Genomic DNA, 23,469 nt, shown 5'->3' with positions numbered 1-23,469 from the left:
CTGACTTTCAAGTCTTATTATTTAAGCAACACATTTCCTAAGGTTATAGCTGCCATGGATAGTGATCCTTTGATGAATGTGGGCAAGGTACCCTGAGAACCTTCTGGAAAGGAGTCACTGTTCTAGCTGCCCTGAAGAACATTGGTGATGCTCGGGAAAAGGTCAAAATATTAACACTAAGAGGAATGTGGAAGACGTTGATTGCAGCCCTCTTGATGCCTTTGAGGGGCTCAGACTTTGGGGGCGGCGGTCACTGCAGATGTGAGCACAGCGAGAGAGCTAGAACTGCAAGTGGAGCCTGAAGATGGGACTGAGGCGCTGCGATCTCACGACAAAACCTTCAGTGGCTGAGGCGCTCTTGGGAGCGAGCAGAGCCCACGGTTTCCTGAGATGGAATCTACTCCTGGTGCAGCGGCTGGGAACACCGCTGACACGACCACGACGACGGAGCCACAATACAACGTCAAATTCGTTGAGAAAGCAGGTTTGAGGCTCGAGAGAATGGACGTCAATTTTTTTTTTGTCTTTTTTAGGGCCGCACCCACGGCATATGGAGGTCCCCAGGCTAGGGGTCGAATCCGACCTGTAGCGGCCGGCCTATACCACAGCCACAGCAACTCGGGATCTGAGCTGCATCTGTGACCTACACCACAGCTGACAGCAATGCCGGGTCCTTAACCCACTGAGCAAGGCCCGGGATTGAACCTGCATCCTCATGGATGCTCATCAGATTCGTTTCTGCTGAGCCACGACGGGGGCTCCCTGACGTCAACTCTGAAAAGACGTTCCACTGCAGGTCCAACACCATCAAACAGCACCGCGTGCTCCAGAGAAACTGTTCCTGCACAAAGTCAGCCATGCAGCAAACGTCCTCCTTGTCGCATCTTAAGACCTGGCCGCAGCGGCCCGACCTTCCGCAGCCACCGCCCTGCGCGGTCAGCCGCCGTCCGCGGAGGCAAGACCCTCCGCCAGCAAGACGACGGCTCGCTGAGCCCAACACGATGGCTTGTATGCGTCGGCACCGAAATATGTGAAACTTAAGGCATGTACGTAACTTTCTCAGACATGCTGCTCTTGCACTATTAACAGACTGCAGTATAGTGTAAACATACTTTTACGTGCACTGGGAAACCAAAGCATTTGTACGATTTATTGAAATACCCACTTCATTGCAGTGGTCTGGAATCGCGTCTGCAGAACCTCTGAAGCTGGCCATATCATAAGCCAGTAAGATGTGACATTTCCTGATTTGGGTCGTATTGTCATGTTTGGGTGATAGGAGGTCGTGTTCTCGGGAAACACAGGCCAGGGCTTCTAGACATTAAAGGGCCTACGTCTGCAATGTCTCTGTACAGGAATTTAAATGAAAACCTCTCGAGAGCGCCTGGGGCAGGATGGAAATGGCTGGTGAGCCTGGGGGAGGGGCCGTGGACATCCCTCTTCGTGCGGCAACTTGTCTGTTGAAATTATACCAAAAAGAAAGGTTACAGAAAATAAAAACCACAAAACCCCCAAATGCAGGTAGCCCCGAATGTGTGATGCCACAGGGCAGCCTGGCCCCTCTGTGCAGGTGATCAGGGTTCTGCGGCTCTGAAGCGCACCTGTGCCCACTTGGCCCCCGGGGCTGCTGGAGACCAGCCCGCACAGGTGAGCAGCCGCCGGCTCAGACTCTTGGAGAGGCCACGCCTCCCGGATGTCCTCATCCCTTCCTTCCGGCTCCAGGGACGCCCAAAGCACCCACTGTGTGCCAGGCCTGCCGCTGACCCTGGAGCCCAGACCCCAGACCTGAATCACAAGGGCCAGGAGGCCCGAGGCGAGGGGCTCAGGGGACGCGCTGGGCAGCACAGGGTGGGGGCGGGAGGCTTCCAGGTGGAAATAGCTCCCGCCCCGGCCCAAAGGAGGAGGAGAAAAGCGAGGAAGAGGAAAGGGGGCAGAACGCTTCCCAGCAAACCTGTGAGTTAGGTACCCTGAGCCCATTTCCTAGGTGGGAAGACTGAGGCTCCCGGTATGCAATTAACTTGCACCAGGGGCCCCGGCTGACACGCGGTGGCCTGGAGGAGGGGCGACCGCTACAAGAAGGCCTGGAACCCATGCGAGTGCCAGTGTGATGTCTCCGCCTCCCAGGCTTCCACCTGGAGGAGCCGCATCGATGTGCGGGCACAGGGGCGCTGCAGACAAGGATGTGCAGGTAAGAAAGTTGCACGCGCGCAAAGCAGGCCCAGCGCTGCCACTTAGAAGCCCTGACGGCTGGAGTCTCAACCCCACCTTGTCCCTAAAATAGAGACCCTTGCTGCGTCCCCGGCACTGGCTCAACTGGCTCAGTGCTGGGCGAACTTTATAAGGACGGCGGCGCCGCCGATCAGAATGACAGCCATGCTGCGGCTGAAACACCTCATTTTCTCCACTCTCGGCCCAGATGCTGGGGAACCAGGTCCAGACCGTTCTCTTTGGCCAACTCCTGTCCTCCCAGACTGTGTGGGTTTGTGTTTCCCCTTTGGCTGCTTTGCCAAAAGAAGAGGGACACACCCCACCCCCTGCCACTTCGTAAGAGGAGAATTATCTCAACCCAAAAGACACTGACAGCAGCAGGAAGACCCCAGGGTGTCAGCAGACATGGGTCCCAGCTTGGGGCAGCCTCAGACTCTCCGCCTCTCACCCCACAGTGGCCTCTTCCTGTGTCATCTCTGCGCCGGCCCTGGTGACCTCGCCCCAGCATAGAGGGGAGAGGAGGGAGTTTAGCATTTGCAGAGTTGAGAACCTGGGGCGACTGCACGCTCCTTGTTTGAGCTGAACCTGTGGTCTCGGCGTCCCTGGGCGGCCGCCTTTCCCAGCGCCCCCGGAGGCTCCCTTGCCAGGAATGGCCGCAGTGACTGCTCTAGTCACAGGTCACCACCTCTCCTGCCCCGGGGGGAGGACAGCGGCAGGGGTGGGGGGAGGCCGCCCCTTCCACTTCCAGGAGGCAGGGATCAGATGATTGGCAAGACTTTCAGGGACCACGGTCTCTCGTCTCCACTTTTGGCTGAGCTCTTTCCCCAGAAGTTCTATAAACTAAGAGCCAGGTCGCTTCCCCAGACCAAGACACTGGAGCCATCGGGCCATGCTCAGTATTTCAGGTGGGGATGCCCACATTTTGCGATCGTAGCGAGATACACCACGCTGGGGGTTCACATATCTGAACATTGGGCACAAAGGCAGGATTAAGAAAACACGATGGGAGGAGTTCCCTGGTGGTGCAGTAGGTTAAGGACCTTGTCACCGCTGTGGCTTGGGTGTCACTGCTATGGTTTGATCCCAGGCCTGGGAACTTCCACATGCCATGGGCGTGGCCAAAAGAAACCCCACCCCACAATGGGAATGACAAGTCTCTCTGACACCGGATTTACTGACGGAGTTCATTCACCCACAAATGTGGTTTTTTGCTTTTTGCTTTTTCACAAATGGATTTTCAGAGGGCTTGCTCTTAGCTGAGCAGCGCCAGTAGAATGCTTCCCAGAGGCGCCGTGATTCGGGGCTGCCAGACTGTGGACCGGCTCACACCCGCGAGAACGGCACTCAGGCGGGTGTGGTGCCACGAAGCGGGGGAGGTCGTGTGTGCAGTCAGGGAGGCTTCCTGCAGGAGGCATCTGGTCTTTATCCCAGGAGCCGTGGGCTCCGGCCATTGAGGTTTTCATGGGCATGACGTGATCGAGTGTGCATTTTGCAAGCGTGTTCTGCAGCAGCGTGTGGGGGGGATTGTTGGAGTTCAGGGTGGGAGCCAGAGAGCCGGGAAGGAGGCCGTGGCCCAGCCCTGCTGAGGGCCCTGCAGCCAAACGCTTCTAAAGTGCGTGCTAGGCGGTGTGGCCGAGGGGATGGTGAGCACTGGGTGGGGTGAGAGACGCAGGGGGCAACGGCGGCAGGTCTTGGGGGTGCACAGGCTTTGGGCAGAGGGAGAGGGCAGGTCACGGTCGCTTCCAGGTGTCTGGCTTAGAGAATCCGGGCCAGATGCTGTCCATCGCCAGGCCCGGTAACGCAGGTTGTGGTGGCAGCGGAAAGAAACATCTCTGTCATCGGGAATCTAAAAAAATTCAAAAGTGACTTCCTGATGTGGCTCCGTGGGTTACAAACCCGACTAGTATTCATGAGGATGCGGGTTCAATCCCTGGCCTTGCTCAATGGGTTAAGGATCCAGCATTGCTGTGAGCTGTGGTGTAGGATGCAGATGTGGCTTGTATCTAGCATGGCTGTGGCTGTGGTGTAGGCCGGCACTTGTAGCTTCGATTCGACCCCTAGCCTGGGAACCTCCATATGCTGCACACACAGCCCTAAAAAGCACATCAACCAACAAACACAAAATGCAACCTACCCTACAATATTATCGTTGTTTTAAAATGTGTAGAATGTGGAGTTCCCTGGTGGCCTAGTGGGTTGAGGACCTGGCTTGTCAGTGCTGTGGCTTGGGTTGCCACTGTGGTGCAGGTTCCATTTCTGGCCTGGAAACTTTTGCATGACGTGGGCGTGGCCAAACAACACACAGAGAAAGCCTGAAAGGAAATTCACCGCAGAGCCACAGAGGCGCTCTCTGCACAGGGGGCTGTCCTCGTTTCTCACGGTCATGGCTGACGGCCGTGTCCTAGGACAGGAATTAGGGAAGCCACGCAGGACCGTCTAGAGGCATGCGATCACTTCGAGAACAGTCCGTGCGTCTGACGGAGGCGGTTCTTCAACTTTTTCCAGTGTGGAGGTCTGGTGGTTGGAGTAGAGTCAGTCCTGGTGCTGGGGCTCCACGGCCCTTGGTTTAACCTCACCCGTTTCCACCAGGAGCTGCCCGCCAGGCTCTGCCCTCGCGTCTCCGCAGGAGACGTGTTGCTCCGCTTGATAAATCCAGGTGTGGGTTGTGTTCTGCCTTCTCAAGTTCACTGCCATTTTCTTTTTTAAGCTCCATATCCTGTTTTCCCCTTTTCTCCCAAGGAAACCCACCGGTTTCCCCCTCTCTCCCCAACCCCAGCTTCCCACGGCCCTGGGGCCTTTCCAGAAACTGAGGCCCCCCTTCCCGCTTCACAAGCAGGGAGGTGCTCTGTCCTGCCTCATGTCTGGCCCCGAGAAGATCGGATCTGGGGAGGGAAGAGCCACTTGGAAACCACCTCCCTGTAAATCTCGCCTGGTGCTCAGGAAGGACAAAAGGCTGGAACGTTTGAAACGCGAGCCTGAGGGGGAGCCCCCGCCATCTGGGGAAGATCCGTTCCAGGGACATAAACCAACCCCCGAGAGCAAGCCGCGTTTCCAAAGGGCTCCCCTGCCCCTCAGAGCTGTAGTCCTGGGGGCCCGGGAGGACCCCGTCTGCTTCGGGATCTTGGTTCTGCAAAGTGTAAGGCTTTGGGCTGAGTTCCTGGTCCAGGAGTCCAGAACTCAGCCAGCCCGCAGGAGGGGGGATTGTCCCTCCTTGAAGAACCCTGGAGGACCGCACTCTCCTGCCTTGACGGAAGAGCGGCAGCAGTAACAGTAGCAATGGTAGCAGTACTAACGCCGGCGATAGTATTAATGCTGGCGGTAGTATTAATGCTGGCCGTAGCACTAATGCTAGCCATAGCAATAAGAACAACAGTGGTGATGGTGATGCAGCACTAACCATAGTAATGATGGCAATTGTATTGATACTAGCAGTAACAGCAATACGAGTAACCACAGTAATAGCAGTACCACTCACAACAGTAAGAGGATTAATAGCCGTGGTAGTGGTAGCCGTGGGGAGAGCAGTGATGACCATGGTACTGTGAGTAATAATGGCAGTGGCAGTAACAGTGATCACAGTCATGGCAGTACCAGTACTGGTAGTAACAGGACGCTAGTAAGACTAGTAATAATGCTCCCACTACCAATAACAGCAGCTCCCATTTCCTGTGCACTGGGTGCCGAGAGGCATGGCGAGTGTGTGGCACACAGTGAACCAGGACTCGCCGCAGCACCAGGAGGAAGTGCTTGGATCTCTGCCCTGTTTCCAGCTCCAGAAACAAGCCCAGGGCTCTTCTAGTGACCTGCCCACAGGCTCAGCTATCCAGAGGCAGGGCCAGGCTCTGGGTCCGGACCTGTGTCCCTTCCCAGACGCAGTGCCTGTTCGCAACTCAGCATCCCCAGAGATTCCCCAGGAGCAGTGCACCCGGCCCCCCTCCTAGCACTGGGTGCAGCCGGGCTGCAGGGAGCCCGGGTTTGGTTTGGGTCCAGAAGCTCCGAGGGTGACTCTAGCGCTCAGGCTGGGTGGCCCCGCGCTGCCCAGCGGTTCTCACCTTCGGGGACATCGGGACACCGGAGATTATATGGCTCGCCGCCCACCCGCCGCGTTTCTGACTCGAGAGGGCTGGGTGGGGCCTCGGAGTCTGCGTTTCCACTAAGGTCTCAGGGGTGCAAGGCGCTTGGCCAGGGACCCCCTCTGCCCAGATCCCGCCTCCCAGGTAGAAACCCTATCACTCAGCACACTCTGGTGCCAGCCTCTCTGCCAAGCCCTGTGAGTCCCTCGAGGGATCTGTCCTTCCATCCTTGACGGCGTGGAGCACGTGAGGGTCGTGGGGGGCTTGAGGGGTAAGAGAAGGTCCCTGTTGCGGGGACTGGACAGGAGGGGCCGCCCAGCCCTCAGCCCAGCGTGTGGCACTGACCCATCGTCCAGACTTCCTCTCTGAACCAGTTACGTAAGTGTTCCCTGAGGCCCAGAAACTTCCAGATGGCCCTGTGGCCCCTCCCGCCCGCTGCTCCCGGGGTGGGAGCCCCGGCCTCTCTCCCGGGCCCGGGAATTCCTGGAGCAGCCTGACGCGGAGCAGCTGCCGAAACGTGGGGCCGGCCAAGCATGTGGAGTGTGGACATTGCACAGGCTTTGCGCTCCTGGCTCCTTCCGAGAGCAGCTGCACCCGGGGCGGAGCTGGGTCCCCGTGACCCCAAACATCTGGGCCCTCGGCACAGGCCAGCCTCCAGGAAGGCACGCTGGCGACCTCCCCGCAGCAGGACCGTCCGTCCTTGTCCCTCCTGTTCTGCGTGGACACTGTCCTGGCCCCTCCGTGTGAAGCGTCACCTCCCACCTGCCCTCGCGTCACCCTCACAGCCACGTCTAGATGACCACGGGGTTCCAGGCCTCCAGGTCCTTTCGAATCACCTGGAAAAGTGCTTTAAGATGCCCATGCAGGGGCCGCATCCAGAGGGCCCGACCCCCCAGGTCTGGGCAGGTGCCAGGGATTTTCATTGTGATGGGTCCCCAGGCAAAGGAAGGGGCTCCTCGGACCTCACTTTGAAAAACACTGATGCAGAAGGTGTCTTTTCATTATGTGTGTCTCGTGTGTGTGTGTGTGTGTGTGTGTGTGTGTTCATGGGAGGCTATCTATTTTATGTGTATATACAGATATCTTGATAGAAATCTTATTCGCTTCCCAGAGTTCCCCTAACAAGTTTTCCAAGTTGGGTGACTTTAAACAACAGACAGGGAGTTCCCATCGTGGTGCAGCAGAAATGAATCTGACTGGTACCCATGAGGACGCAGGATCAATCCCTGGCCTTGCTCAGTGGGTTAGGGATCCAGCATTGCCGTGAGCTGTGGTGTAGGTCACAGACGTGGCTCGGATCCTTCGTTGCTGTAACTGTGGCGTAGGCCAGGGGCTACAGCTCTGATATGACCCCTAGCCTGGGAACTTCCATATGCTGCAGGTGTGGCCCTCAAAAGGCAAAAAACAAACAAAACCCAGACATATTTTCCCCCACAGTCTGGAGGTCAGAAGTCCAAAATCAAGGTGTCGGCAGGGTCTCCTTCCCTGGAAGGCTCTCGGGGAGGGTCTTCCAGCTCCTGGTGGCCCCACACATCTTTGCCCGTGGCTGCTTCACTCCAGCCTTTGCTTCTGTCCCCGTGTCGTGTCTTCTTGTCTGCGTCTCTCCTGTTTCCTATAAGGACACCTGTCACTGGACTCGGGGCCGGCCTGGATGGTCCTTAACTGAATTCAGCTACAAAGACCCAATTTCCCAATCGCATCCCATTCACAGGTTAGAGGGGTTTAGGATGTGGACATAGCAGTTTATGGGCCATCATTTATCCCGAGTCAGTGTGTGTGTGTGTGTGTGTGTGTGTGTGTGTGTGTTTATGGATGGGGAAGGGACCCGAGTTCAGTTCCGCCCTAGGATGGCGCCTCAGGCTGGGTCCCTGGCCCCTCTTTAAAGCAGTCACATTTTGCCCTCCAGCCAGCAAAGCAGCAGATCAAACATTGGGTTTTTCTGAGACCGCACGCTTCCAGCTGGCATCTTCCTGTCAGGGCCTCCAATCCTCGCCCCTCCCGGTTCCCCCTCCCTCCCAGCCCCCCTGCTGCCTCCTTCCCTTCTGACAGCCCACCCTGGGCTCTTCCATCCTCCCTGGACCCCTCCCCCCCACCCCCAAGAGCTCCCAGGGCCATTGCCATGTGGCCACCCCACCCCCACTGAGTTCCAGGTCCCCAGATGTCCTGGGTCAAGTGCCCACTGGCTTCTCCACTTAGATGTCCCCCAGGGACTTCCCCTTGCCCCTTAGCCTGTCTGTCCCCATTGGCAACCATGACCTTGGAGGGCTGATGTAAGCGGCAGGAAGATGCAGCAGGAACACCGAGCATGGGGCTCCGTCAGAGCTCAGCATCTTATAAGGCGGGTGCACAGTGCTCACAGGCGCCCCTGCAGGTGGGGGTGCTCAGAGCTGGGCAGCAGGGCCCTGGCCAGGTCCTCCTGTGTTCCCAGGTCGGAGGAGACAGCAGCTCTCCAAGGTTCTTGGAAGGCCCCTTCCCTTCCTTCTCCAGTGCAGAAAACTTAGCGCCAGCAGGGAAACCCTCCTGTCCTCCAGATGACCTTTGGGATTTAAGTGGCAACCTCCCCAGGAACAGAGCCTCAAGGGCTTGAACTTACTCTTACTAAGGTGTATGTGACTAATAGCAGATCAGTTCCCAAGAAAGCAAGTATGAGGACTCTGGCCTTGGGATCCTGGGAACAGGGACGGTCCCCCCCATAGTCAGCAATCAAGGGGCACCTCTCCCAAAGGAGGTGGTGCAGAATTGCCCACCACTAGGGGGCAGCAGAGCACCAGGGATCAATTGACAGCGGGCGGGGTCCTATGAATACCTTGAGAAGTCATGAAACTCCTGCCTACCCCTGGCTCTGCAGTGAGGCAGGTGGTCCTAGGTGTTCCGTTGGGTACGCGCTCCATCCGTCATCCCCGCCAGGTGGCGGTCCAGGAAGGTCTCAAGTGAAGCAGGAAGGTCGTTCCTCAGGTGCACTTTTGCCCTGGTGGACACAGAAGCACCTTACACCTGCTCCAAGGAGGGGCCGGACAGACCAGCCCCCACACTGCAGACTTAGTGCCTCGGAGCAGCAGCGTCAGCCTTCCCGGGGAGCTTGTTGGAAATGCAGATTCCCAGGCCCCGCCCCGAACCCACAGCACCCCCTGGGGGTGGGCCTGGCAATTTAACAAGGGCTTTAGGGGATTCTGGTCCACACAGGGCTGCGCACTGCAGCTGTCGGTGGAGCAGGCGAGATGGGAACACTGGTTCGTGGAGACGCCTGTCAGTGCTGTTTTGAGGAAGAAAAGCCGGTTTGCCCTTGGCAGCCAGGATGTGGGTCTCGAGCGGGAGCTCCACCCGGCGGGCCTCGCCCGGAGCTGGGCCACGTGTGTGGCTAAGGGGAAGGATGGATGCATCAGCGGTGGCGGTGGCGGCGCAGCATCGCGACCCGGCCCCTGATGGAGGCCCTGGAAGAGCCGTTAGAACGTGGTCGCTGGGTTGTCAGTTCTCCAACACAAGAACTTTGTGGCAGGAAAGGAAGCCTGCTTCTTTCCCTGACATCGGAATCGGGGGCACCCATCAGGGGTCTTCAGGAGGGAGCAGAACCCACTACCTGGGTTCAAATCCCTGCTCTGCACTTGGACTGGGCCACCCTCCTCAGTGGCTCACCCTCTCTGATCCCCAGCTTCCTGCGCTGTACAGTGGCGACCCTGATAATAATACCCCCCAAACAGCTGTGTTTGGGGATGAAATATGATAGTTCATGTGACACCCTGGCCAGAGTAAACACTCAGCAGCTTTAGTGAATTTTTGGTAAGTGCGTCGTCACGTGTAATTTGTACAAATCTACAGTTTCCCCATCTGACTATTCCTCAAAAAATTAAATCTTTTACTTTATGATTCAGCAATTCTGCCGATGCGCCCAAGAAAGGAAAAGCTCAGTTCACCCCAAAACATACATAAATGGGAGTTCCCTGGTGGCACAGTGGGTTAAGGATCTGGCATTGTCCCTGCTGTGGCTCAGGTCATTGCTGTGGCGCAGATCTGATCCCTAGCCCCACGATTTTCACTTGCTTCAGGCTCGGCCAAATAAATAAAACTGCACAGATGCCCACAGAAGCACTGGTCACAACAGCCAAAAGGCCCATCCCCAGGGGCAGGGATGAGCCAACCGCGGTCTGTCCACAGAAAGGGGGAGCACGGCGGCCGTGAAGGGGAATGAAGCACTGGGAGTTCCCGTCGTGGCTCAGCATCCATAAGGACACAGGTTCAATCCCTGGCCTTGCGCAGTGGGTTAAGGGTCCCACGTTGCCGCGAGCTGTGGTGTAGGTCGCCCACACGACTCGGATCTGGCGTGGCGGTGACTGTGGCCATCGGCGACAGCTCCGATTGGACACCGAGCCTGGGAAGCTCCATATGCCGCGGGTGTGGCCCTGAAAAGGCAAACAGAAAAAGGGGAGTGAGGCAGTGACGTAGGCCGCCACATTGAGGATGACTCTCGACAGGGATGCGCAGTGAAAAAGGCCAGACTCGGAGGAGCACGCGTTGCAGGATTCCACGTACACGAACGTCCGGAATAGAAAATCCACAGAGACAGAGAGCGGATTAGCATCGCCGGGGCGGGGGTGGGGGTGGGGGTTGCAGGGGACGGCTGCGATTACCGGGTTTCGTTTAAGTGCCATGCGATGGTCTAGAGTGGCTGTCCCGACGGTTGCAAGACTCTAAATACGCTAAGTCACCAAACTGTGTGCTTTAAAGCGGAGAACTGCATAGCGGGCGAATTGTATCCCCAAAGAGCTCCTTTAAAAAGCCACGGTTTCCCCATGAGATGCCCTCAAGCTAATTTTTTATTGTTCATGGGAGGCACGGCTGGGGAAAGAGTGACCTGTGAACATTTTTATGTTTCCCAGATTGGCCTTTAAGTAAAAAATGTGAGACAGGGTACTTGGGTTCAGTTCCGTCTCCAAGTTAGGGCTCATTCAAGGGCAGGCCTGCCTAATACAGCGGGGCGAAGCAGCCTGTCCTGTTGTAGTTTCCTTCTGGTTTTTTTTGTTTCCCCCAAAGGCTACAGTCTGTCCAGCTGGACTTTGTCTGAAAACATCCTTCAGCCCTTGAGGTGGGTTAAGCCCCTAGGATCTTCGGGGGCCTGGAGCTCAATTCTCATCAGAGAAGTTGAAGCCTCTCCAGGCCCAGGGAGCCAGGCTCTGTGTTCACAGCTGTCCTCGCAGGCAGCTGCCAGGGAGGCCTGCCCAGGCCTTATCTCCAGGAGGAAACGTCCCCACCCTGCTCCAAATGTTTGCGCAGGACAGAGCCACGCAGCGTCCCTAGGGGCGAGGTGGTCCCGCATCCCCAGCCAGAGAAGCCTCTGCCCAGCCCTGCCCTGGAAGAGGAGAGTCACCAGGGAATGGATGGGGCTTCTGGCATATGTGCTCCCCATGGGGACCAAAGGGTTCTGTCCCCAGCCTCTGCTCTGGCCCAGACCCTCCCCCCACCTCCCTGTCACCATCACACGCCTTCGGTTTCAGGGGTGGGCGTTGGCCCTGAGGTCTCGCAGCTGGACCCTTGACTAAAGTCCCCCTGCCCTGTACAGACTTGTCAGGAGCCTTTGCACTTCTCCCAGCTCCCTTGCGCCCCCAGGCCTTTGCACAGGCTGTCATCAGAAGTTGCACCAGGCCCCAGCCAGGTGCCCTTGGACAAGCCACTCCCTCCTGGGAACCTGCGGGCCCGGAGTCTCGGGATTCTAGTGTTCCTGGCCCAGGATTCCTAGGCTGCTGCCTGCCTGAGCATCCTTCCAGCTGCAGCTCCCTCCTGCCCTGCCCCAGAACCTTCCAGAATCCTGGCACTCTCGGGTTCCCCAGGCTTACCTACCACGATCTGGTACCTGTTGGCTTCTCGGCCACACTAACAGCTCCTGGAGGGCAGGGCTTGCAGGGAGGTCCCCCCGCATGTCCCCTCCCCAGCCTGGACCGTCACACTCTCCACTGAAGTGTTTAAGGGAGTGACTGAGTTTCCAAAACACTTCCTCTTTCATGGTCTCACTTGGCCTTCCCCAGCACCTGGACGCAGGAAACAGGCTATTGCTCCATTTTACGGGTGAAAGACTGAGCCTGAGCCCTGGGGTCCCGGCCCGCCCGCTTGTCTTCCTCCTCAGCCTCTCCCAGGTTTCCGAGAGGGTGGGAGAAGGGCCTGGGCAAGGGTGGTCCCGTCCACAGCCCCTCCATTTTCCGTGGCCGGCACAGCTCCTTGAAAGGATGCAGTTTAAGCAAAGCCTTCCGGCTGGCGGGGCCAAAAGTCACGTCTCCTTTGGCCTCGAAGATCCTTCTCCGCAAGCCGGGCTGTGCGCGTGCTGACTCATCAGTCCTGGCCCCCGACTCCCTCTGCCGCCTCCCCAGCCACCGACCCACAGCGCCTGCTCTGTGTATCTGCCCATCAGGAAAGAGGGCTGTGTGGCCTTGGGGGACCTGAGGGCCATCCTTCTGGAAGCAAACGTGGACAAGCTGTCCAGGCCAGCAGGAGGATCTGGTTCTCTGCAGGCAGCTCCTGTAACAGCCCAGAACAGGCAGTGTAGACGGCCAGGCCAGCCCGGGGGTCCAGCCCTGGGCCCTCTGGCTCCCAGCAAGGCCCCGGGCCTCTCCACCCATTTCCTGCCTGTGTCTGGGGCAGAGGGCCCATAATTACATCCTTGTTTTGATGGGTCCTGAGGTTTAAAGCTCACGTAAGTCAGCCAGTGTGGGGCAGAGGGTCTGGCACAAAATCAGTCCTCCGTTGACAGTACCTCTTTGGGAAAAGGTGGCTTCTTTACAGGATTCATCCGAAACCCCAAGGAAGAAGCCGAGTGCGTTTTCGGAGTCAGAGGACTGAGGGCTCCTGTGCCAGTGGGAGCAGGAGCCGGTGTCCAGCTGGGCACTGGAGACACAGAAGCCCAGGCGAGAGTGGATACGGGGAGGGGGATGGCGCCTGGCAGGGCCGGGGGTCCGTGGGACCCGCGCTCTGACACACCAGGGTGGAGAGGAAGAGGGGCCAGCGCTGCAGCCAGGCCCGCCGGGTCTGCTGTTCTGTCCAAGTTCCCTGCTGGTTGCCAGGCAAAGCCTGATGGCCTCTCTGAGCAGTTGCTGATCCCGGGGGGCCGGGATTCGTCGGGGTTATGGGGTACTGCGTTTGGGTGGCAGAAGCTAAGTCTGTGCTCAGTGGAGGCCGGATCTAGAAAGGGGTGTTTCAAGGCCAGCAAAGGCCTGGTCTGAGTCAGAGCAGGGCCTGTGGGAGCCTAAAGGGCCAGGACCGGCTGAGCCGGGGGCTGCTCCTCCCTGCAGGTTCCCAGGCTGCTGGGACCGACGGTCACAGACGTGACACCGGGAAACGACTGAAATGCGTTCCTCGCTGTGCTGGAGGCCCGAAGACCTACACGGGTCTCACAGGCCAGCCTCAGGTGGGGCAGAGCTGCTCCTTCTGGCAGGAGGAGGAGCCAGGGGAGAATCCATTTCCTGGCCTTTGCCAGCTTCCCACGGCGCCCGCCTCCTTGGGCAGTGCCCATCCTCCGCCTTCAAGGCACATCCCTCCGCGCTCCGCCTCTGTCGTCAGGTCTCCTCTTCCTGATGCTGAACCTCCTGCTTCCCTCTTACGGGGACCCTTGCGATGATGCTGGGCCCTTGGGATAAACCAAGGTAACCTCCCCTCTCTTCATCACAGCTGCAAAGTCCCTTCTGTTGTGTAAGACGACATAGGCACATTTTGGGGGCATTATGCCACTGACCACACACTCTGTACCCACATAAGTGGGGCAGGCAGCCTCTGCCTGCTAAAGTTGTTGGACTGTGATTCAACTTCAAGCCTAGGGGTTTCACATAATAGCTTCTCTTCCTGTAGATGCCCCCGGCATCCATCCCCTTTCTACCTTTGATGATGAAAAGCCTCAACTTTCACTGGGCTTAAGACTGCTCATTTCCCAGGCTCCTTTGCAGCTAGAAATGACCGTGTCTGGCCAACAGTGTGAGCAGACGCGGTGTGTACCATTGCCATGCTCTGCCCTTAAAAAGAACGGGCACAGACTCCCTTTGCTCGTTCCTCCTTCCCACTATGTGGGATGTGGATATGATGGCAGGGGCTGCAGCAACCACTTTGCATCCAGAGACAAAAACCACGTGTTGAAGCTTAAAAGCTGCTCTACTAGCAGTCACCTTCCTCTGGACTGTGAGAGAAATGTCTATATTTAAGCCAGCATGTGAGGGGCCCCTTTGTCACAGCAGCATGCCCTGTACCCTAACTCAGACACATGGGCCTGTGTATCTGCGAGGCTGCCTCAGTCCCTCCCTCTGCTGCCTCCCTCCTAGTCCTCACCACTGCTGAGCTGGTGGAAACCCCAGGCAAGACGATCAAATTCCCCCTGACTCGGGCAGAGAGGGGAGACATTCCCCCAACGCGCTGTCTGCTTGCCCAAAGTCCTGGCTGTGGCCCAGCAGCCTCAGCATCCCTGGCAGCTCTTGACAAGTGCAGAGCCTCTGGCTCCAGCCCAGACGTCCTGCATCAGACTCCTGAGTTTAAGGTGACCCACCGCTGGCAGGTGTGCAGTCGCTGTTTGAAAAGCTCTGGACTCAGCTCTTCAGATTTCATATACGTCCCTGTCCCAAGACCCCTCACACTCCAAGTGGGTGGATTTCAAGCTGTCCCTGAGTCCCTAGGGTGGTCTTTGGGCAGATCTGCTTTAATGAAGGCAAAAGCACAGCGTTATTTTTGTTTGCTGGAGTTACGCACAGACGCTTTTCTAAAGTGAAGAAGTACCACTGTCCTGGTTCTGGGCCGCGCCTCCTCTGGGGACAACCTCGGCCATTACCAGGGGCTCCGAGGACACAGGCAGCCACAGATAAGCATCGGGAACCCCGCACCCCCTCCCCCACGCCCCCGGCTTGGGCATCTGTATGATGCTTTCCCAGTTTCCTTCAGAGGAAACGCTCTCTGTGGGTGTAAAGGCCTAGAATCTTATCTCCAGGTGCATCAGAAACCATCAATTCCATTTAGGATTGTTTTAGATCACTTTCAGTCATTTCCTAATGGATAAACATTTACTAAGTGCCACGCAGTCTTCTGTGCGCTGGAAATATCTCGCTGATCACGCCCAACAAACTTCCCTCTTGGGGCTCACATTTTCCTACGGGCATTTCTGGAGAAGAGATTTCCGGGCAAAGGCAGCGGCCGGTGCAAAGGCCCTGAGGTCAGAGGTGCCGGGTGTTTGCGGAACGTCGCAGCTGGCGGGGGTGCTGTGGCGGGTGAAGGGACGGGGGCAGGAAAGACATGGGGAGGGGGGCGGTTGCAGATTTGTGGGGGCCACAGGTCTGGGGTGGCAGATGCTGCCAGCTGCCCTCTGCTCCATCCCCCCTGAATGCACCCCTTACCTGTAGTGCCCGTCCGAGGGCTTGTTCTGGCCACAGGTGCCCCCAGCCAACACGCTGTTCGTATTCAATCCTTGTCTCAGGCTCTGCGTCTGGAGGACCCAGGTACAAGCAGAGGGGCTGAGGAATGTGGGGGTGGTGGCTCAGCCCACCCCTTTGAGTCGCCCTGACGTACCTACCTGGAAGGTTCTTGGAACTTGGAGTAGCCCCATCCTGAGGCCCCTCCAGGCCTGTGCTAAGCCTGGCTTTGCGCCAGAGTGGACGCCACAGCTGAGAGGCCGGAACCACGGGCTGCCTCCCCAGATTCTTAGGTCACCCCAGCTGCCCTGGCAGCGCCCCCTCCCCGCCGGCCCTTCCCAATGGGAGGCAGCCAAGGTCACAGCCAAGGGTGAGCACTCTGTGTCCTGCCTGGAACCCTGGCTCTCGGAGGCCCGGTCAGGGTCGCTGTGCTGCCTCTGGCCTGCTGCCTGTGTGCTCAGAGCCCAGGGCCCGCCTGTGCTGCCCCGCCTGGCCCCCCCGGCCCCCACCTGCTCCCCGCCTGCTCCCTGCTTGGCTCCGGCCACACTGGCCTCGAATTCTTTCTTGGCCTCCAGCCCCCGACCTCTCTCTTCCTCCTGCTCGGGCTGCAGATGTGCTGACGAGCATCCCAGGTGGCCACGGCCCTTTCCTGTGCTGTGACCTGCAGGGGCTTTGGCCGGGCCGGGGGGCGTGGGCTCGTGTGGATGTCCTGGGCCAGCCTGGCAGCCCCACTGCTCTGGGCCGAGTCCAGGGGTTCCAGGCGGGTCGCATCCCACTGCCCCATGGAGCAGAGCCTGCCAGGCTCTCTGGACCCTGCCTCCTGCAGCCCCCTCCTCCCACTCGTGGCAAAATCCACGCCCTCTTCAAGGCTGCCAAGAAACCTGCGCCTGCTCATTTCCAGAAGTCCCTCAATATGAGCTCCAGAACCTTCTCTCTCCCTCCATCCAGCTTCGCAGAATTGGCTTCATCACGATTTTCTTTGGGTCTTGGCAACAAAAGAAGGACTCAGTTGTGAGGTTTGCAAACCACTTTTTTCTCAAGGAGGGGCTCTTTCCTTGCAGACGGAAGGATGCTTTTAGATTCCAAAGATAACCAGGCTTTGACCATGGCTGAGTGCGATCCCAGGCTCTCGTAACCTTTCTGCAGCTGCACCCGTCTCCTCCATGGCCTGAGACCTTCACGTCCAAAGCTGTCGGAGCCTTTGCAGGATGGTCCGGGTAGCAGACAGGGAGACAAAGTCCTTTTCTGTTCTCAGTGTTTCTGTCTTATGAGACCTGCCATCGTTGCTAAGTGTTTACAATGTACCACGGCCGGTCTCAGTTAATGCTCATAACTTGCCTGTGAGGTGGTCCATCTACTGTCCCCGTTTTGCAGGTGAGGCAAGCAGGGCTCAGCAAGGTTAAGTAATTTGCCCAAGGACACACAGCAGGACTCAAACCTAGATCTCTCCGAGGGCCAGAGGCGCTGCGTGACTCATTCCGGATTGTCTGCAGGTTCCTTCTGGACCCAGCATTTCTTTTGCTCTCCTGTCTTTTGGTGGGTTTTGTTTTCCCAAATCAAAACCGGTGGTTGTTGTTCTGACTTAACAGGGGCCTGGTCAGACCTCCCCAGAGCAGAAGAGGCCTTTCCAGAATAAATGGAAACCATTTACACAATAGCTGTCAAAGGCTTTTGCAGGAAATAAATCATATAGAATAACGCTTGAAAAGTCGAAACGAAGCTGTGTGGGCAGCTGGGTTTAACCCCCAAATTAGTTCCAGCCCTTTCTAAAAACATTTTTCCCCTCTCTTTTCATGTTTGTTTATTTCCTTTTTTTTTTTTTTTTTCCTGCCCCTTGCGTAAATTTTCCAGGCCTGGCTTTCAGAGCAGCTGTGATGACTCAGAATGTTGTGCTTATCGAAATACTAACAAGGGCCACCCTGGATGGCACTTAGCATCATTCCAGCAAGGTCAGCAAGGTGGGGGGCTGTCCAGATGAGTTATGGTTCATGGAGGTTCCCCCCCACCGGGCTCCAGAGTCAGGGGTCTCCACGGAGAGGCCAGAGACCAGGCATCAGCCCCGGCTCCTCAAGCCCCTCCCCGCCAGGGCTTCCAAAGGAGACCTCCGGAACTGGCGAAGCCCGGGAATCTGCCTTTTGGTCCACATGGCTGTGTCCACCCCTGCACTCTTGAAGGACACCTGGGCAGGCAGAATCCTGGACCAGTTCCCAGGGCACAGTGGGTACCGGAACCTCAGGAAAGAGTTCTTTGGAGCCACACAGGGCCCGGCAGCCCCTACCCCAGGCTGAGCCCAGCCCCCAGGGCAGCTCTGCCAACCCAGAGAGCGAGCCTCTGAAATTGAAGAAAAGCCAAAGAGCTGTGAAGCATGTTCCACGCTTGACAGGTAGCTTCTGCTCGTTTTTCTACTTCCTTTTCCCTCGAAACATCAGAAATAGAAGGAAAGCTGGGAACTCTGCCCTCCACGTGCCTCTGAGCACATTCCCCACAGCAGAAAACGTGGAGTCGTGAAAAACCCTTTACTGGGGTCCCCAGGGTCCATCCATTCGTTCACCGCATCCGTTTCGTTCCACCGTGTACCGGAGGCCCCGAACGGCCAGACGCCCTGCCCGCCCAGGCTGGCATCCAGGACATGGGCTCTTGCCCGGGGCTCAGAGAGCCCGTAAGTGTCCCTGACCCACTTAGGAGACTGGAGTGTTTCCACGAGCCCTGCAGGGCAGGCGGAGGTGGGAGGGGAGGGGCTGGGAGCATCCAGACGAAGCCACGTCACCGGGAAGCTCCCCGCGTGGGCAGGGCGTGGGCCAGTGAGGAAGTGAAGCCCGAGGTCTGGGGAGAAGGTCTGGGTGCGCTGCATGGAAAGTTCTGGAACAGCCTGCCCAGCCCCTCTATGTCTCCTCGCAGACCCAAGCGGATCTGCCTTCTCCCCATCGTGCTGGCCGTGACTGTGATGGTTCCCGCCAGGCCCCTGCCGCCCCTCCCGTGGGGATGTCCCCTCCTGGGCGCCCTCGGACCCGTGTCTGTGTCACAGTGTTCCCACCGCCGGGGCCGTGAGCGGAGACTGGCTCACTCAGCCTTCCAGTTACCCTCCTGGGAGTAGGCTAACGTCTTCCAGATGTCTGTGCCCCAGTCTGGCTCCTGCCAGGGATGTTTGTTGGCCTCTGAGGTTTACAAACGGCAGGATACGGTCCCCCGCGGGGCCTTGGGGAGGCCAGGGCCCGGGAGCACGTGGCAGCCCCCCCACCAGCCCCTACAGCCCCGCCCGACCCGACGACTCCCTGTCTGCCGCCAGCTGACCTGGGGCCCAGCCCCGGAATGCAGCGGGAGGGAGGGCTGCTTCCAGAAGGTGGGATACGCGGCCTCTTTTCCCAGAGGGATGTTCGCAGCCCTTCCTGTGACTCACTTGGTGGAAGAGACGCACGTGAGTCCCACCCCCCGCCCCCGCCCCGGGAGGTCCCCGTGCGCCACGAACCCAACACACAGATGGCTCATCGCTCTTTTTCCAGAAGCTTCTGGGGGCCTTTGGGCTCTGGATGCCGCTGAGCCCAGTATCCACTGCTGAGCCCCAGTGTCCGCTCAGTCCTGCAGAAGCTGGGGCGTCCCACCCTCCCGATCTTTGCCCAGCACCAGCTCTCTCCTGCTGCCCACCCCCCCGCCGCCCACATCCCCCTTCCTCTGCCCCGTGGCAGCAGCTCCCGCTGGCCTCCCCGAAGCTCCGTCTTACCCACTGCAGTGAGAGCTTTGTTTTGTGTTTTAAAAAATTCATTGAGGAGAAATCACATAACATAAAAGCAAGCCTTTTAGAGTGATCGCTTCAGAAGCATTTAGTATGCTCGCCAAACAGTCCGTCACCCCAAAGCAAGACCACGTACCCCTCAGGAGTCGCTCCCCCACCTCCCCCGGCCCCCGCAGCCGCCAGTCCGCCTCTGGCTCAGTGCTCTCCCTTCTGGACCGTCCCACGCCGGGTGACCCTTGCGTCCGGCTCCCCTCACTGGGTGTAAGGGTTCATGCACGGTGTCGCCGTGTCAGCGCCTCATTCTCTTTGTGAGCAGACCGTGTCCCGACGTCAGGCCAGGTGGCACCTGGTTTATCCATCCGTGGCCGGGGAGCAGGCAGATACAACCTTAGGGTTCACATCCCCGAACCCCGAGCCATCACATCCACCCCGTCACCTCCAGGGCACAGGCCTGCCCTCGGTGGCACCAACGCAGGCTCCTGGGAGCCGTCTCCTGGCACAGCAGGGCTGCCCCTGGGTGGAGGAAAAGACCAGCTCAGAACAAGGAGAGCAGCCTCACGGACCTCAGCAGGCCCTGGGGGATGTGACAGTCCCCGCAGAAGTGTCCCCAGGGCTCGAAGTTGGCCTTGGCCCTGAGTCCCTCCCTGTCCACGGCACCTGCATTTCTGTTGCACATCGGGGGCGAGGACCGTCCTTCCTAGATTCTGCCACATCCATCCGTCTGTCACCTGTCACCTTGGACCAAAAGCAACGCGATGTTGTGTTCACAAGGAAGAAATTTTCTGAGCTTATGGCTTCGCAGGGAAGTTGTTACGAACCTATTTTGAGGAATTATCTTTTTTTCTAGGGCTAATAAACTTTTTTATTCATTAAAACAAAAACGCCCAACGAACCTCATCAATCTTGGAATAAACCACATCGCGTGTCTCCTGATAAGATGCCCTCAAGGGATGTAGCCGCAGCGGGGTGCAGGTCTCAGCCCAAACGCCGAACCCGGGCCTCACTGGGCAGCAGCCCGAACCGAGGGACAGCCGTCAAAATTACTGGCCCCCAACGCTTCGAAAATGTCAACATCGCGGAAGACAAAAAAGAAGAAAAAGGCCAAGGAGCTCTTCCGGATGCAAGCTGCCTCCAGGGCCATGACCACCAGATGGGGCGTGGGGTCCTGGGCCAGACGTTAGGTCAGGGGAGGGAAGAACGGCCACAAAGGCTGGCATCGCGGCGGCTGGCGGAATCTGACTGCAGCCAGATCAGACTTTGAACTAGAACCAGAAGGGATGAGAAACGAGGCCTGTATCCGTGTGCGCTTCCCAAGTTTGACCTTCGCACTGCGGTTATGGAAGGGGTGGTCCTTGTTCTCCGAAACCGCAGACTGAAACGCGTTTGCATCGCTTTGGTGCGGTGAGAGGGATGCGCAGAATCCGCCTGTCTTTAATGTCTACGAGCAGAGCAGCTTGGAGATCAGTTTACACCGGCGAACCGTCACGGCCGTCCCATGTACCCGTCGCCTCCAGGACTTCCTCCTGCCTCCTCCCCCCCCGTCCCTCCCTCCCTTCCTTCTGCGATAGGAACAGCTAACATAGGGCTTCCCATCATGGCGCAGTGGAAATGAATCCAACTAGCATCCATGAGGATGCAGGTTCGATCCCTGGCCTCGCCCAGTGGGTTAAGGATCCGCTGTTGCCATGAGCCGTGGTGTAGGTCGCAGACGTGGCTCAGATCCTGTGTTGCTGTGGCTGTGGTGTAAGCTGGCAGCTGCAGCTCCAATTCAACCCCGAGCCTGGGAACCTCCATAGGCCTTTGGGTGTAGCCCTAAAAAGCCAAAAAAATAAAAATATAAATAAAAGAACAGCCAACATAAGCTCCATCCTCTTAGCAGCCGCTTACGTACGCGATACTGGTGTTCACTGAGGGCTCTAAGCTGCTCAGCAGATTTCTAGGCCTTACTCATCTCGTCAAACCGGGGCTGCAGCTTTGCTCTCTGGTTTGATGAGTGTGTTTTGAATTCGTCGCATGAGTGGTATCATGGAGTGTTTGTTCTCTGGGTCTGGCTTATTTCACTTAGGATTATGGTGTCCGGGTTCCTCCTTTGCTATCGTGAGCGGCAGGATTTCCTTCTTAAGGCTGGATGATAGTCCGCGTATATCATACCTCATATTTCTGTTATCCGTTCGTCCTTCCCTGGACGTGAAGGTTGTTTTCATCGCACCACAGTGTTTATGGGCAAAAGTGTCTGATGGCGGTGCCTCGCCCACAGCTCGGAGAACGCATGTATTACACATGTTCACACACAGAGACAGAGAGCGAATGATGAAGCAGGGCCTCTTCTAAACCGCCGGCGCCTCTGCACAAAGATGCAGGACTTCCCTGTACTATCTTTGCAACTTTTCAGTGAGTTTGAAATTATATCCAAATCAACAGTTACCAGTTCAGGAGTTCCCGTCGTGGCTCGGCGGAGAGCAAACCCGACTAGCATCCTTGAGGATGCAGGTTCGATCCCTGGCCTCACTCAGGGGGTTAAGGATCTGGCGTTGCTGTGAGCTGTGGTGTAGGCCGAAGACTACAGTGCCGCGCAGACCCCGAGCCGGAGAACATCCAAATGCCGCAGATGCAGCCCTCAAAAGATGAAAAGACCAAAAAAAAAAAAAAAAAAAAAAACCAAAAAACCAAAAAGTTACCAGTTAAAAAAAAAAAAAAAAACCACCATTCCGTGGTGGCCAAAGCCAAGAAGACTTTGGTCCAGTGAGCCCACGAGCTGCCGGTGCTCACTGACCGGGCTGGACCACGGCCTCCCTGGGGGCGGACCCTGTGTCAGTTTCCCACCCAAACCCCCAGTGGGGAGCACAGCGCCCCACCTCCTTTGGACACCCAGGTCACCACGGGTCAGAGAGAGGGAACCTGAAGCAAGGAGGGCAACAAGGAGGCTCCTCTGACCGTCCAGAGGCGGGACTGGAGCCACGCTATTTGCAAACACACTAGGCACGCTGCTACCCCAGGGTCTTTGCACCTGCTGCACCCGCTGCCCAGACCATCCTTCCCAGTGGTCTTACTTCTCAGGGGGACTTCCCTCCTCTGCTGACCTTGGCAAAGACTCTTCCAGCCTCCCCCTCCACCCCACCCCCGCCGCCCCCAGGCGAAGTTTCCCTGCCTGCCTCATTTGTTCCTCCTATCACTTTTTTATAGTGTATTTTTACTTATTCATTTTATTATCGATCTCTCCCATGCAAGCAGGATAGTTTTCTTTTTATTCATTGCTGAATCCCAGTGCCTATCTTGGACGTCGTAGGTGTGTGATAAATATGGTGAAAAAGAGAAAAAAAAAAAAAACAGGAGAAGGCGGGGGAGGGGAGGAGAATGAGCCGCAAGACAGAAGGAAAGAGGAAGGCGAGCCAGCGCGGCAGAGGGAGGGGGAGAAGAAGGAGCCCCACTTCTCTCCTCCTCCTAGGCCAAAGCTTCTCCCGCCCCCTCTGGGGGGTTCCTCAAGAACCCCTGAGTTCCTAATGCCACATAGGACTCAGTTGCCCCGGTGGGACAGTTGGTGCGCAGCCGGGGCTGTTGACCAGGGCAAGCCTTCGCCTCTCTCCAGGGTCTGAGTCTTCTTCCCAAAGCGGATGGACGTTTCCACTTAAAAAGACATTGTCCAGGCTGAAAGAGCCCATCGCACGCTTCCTGACTTTTGCTTGCTCAGCTGTGGCCTGGGCTGTGCTCTCCTCCCCCTGAGCCTTTTAAATGACCCCCTGCTCTGGCCTATTTTTAGCTCCTTTGGCTCACCTGCCATCTATAAGCCGTTTCCTGCCCACCGCCAGTGCCCACCTCTTATCTACAAGAAGCAGAGCAATGAGGCTGGGCTGCAGGGCAGATCCTGGGTGGGACTGGCAGGGCTGGGCACAGCGGAGGGGCTTGGCCAGAGGCTGGCACTTCATCTCAATTGTACCTTAATATCACCCCACCTTGGTCAGAAAGCTGTGTGGCGGGGAGTGCTCTAGTGGCCTAGTGGATAAGGATCTGGTGGTGTCACTGCTGTGGCGCGGGTTTGAACCCTGGCCTGGGAACTCCGGCAGGCCAAGGGCGTAGCCAAAAAAAAGCAAGAAAG

At 57.6% G+C, this 23,469-nt stretch overlaps 1 long non-coding RNA gene across 1 annotated transcript; it reads right to left on the bottom strand.

Annotated features, from left to right (window-relative positions):
- On the bottom strand, positions 13,558-19,058 carry LOC106510461. Its single transcript, XR_002344464.1, has 3 exons — positions 15,808-19,058; positions 15,632-15,720; positions 13,558-15,496 (listed from the first exon to the last, which is right to left on the bottom strand). It is a non-coding gene; the product is annotated as an uncharacterized LOC106510461 (long non-coding RNA).

Source organism: Sus scrofa, chromosome 6 (assembly GCF_000003025.6).
Source record: "Sus scrofa isolate TJ Tabasco breed Duroc chromosome 6, Sscrofa11.1, whole genome shotgun sequence".
NCBI lineage: Eukaryota > Metazoa > Chordata > Mammalia > Artiodactyla > Suidae > Sus > Sus scrofa.
Note: the sequence above shows the minus strand (reverse complement) of the source record. Positions and strands in the feature narration are given on the sequence as shown.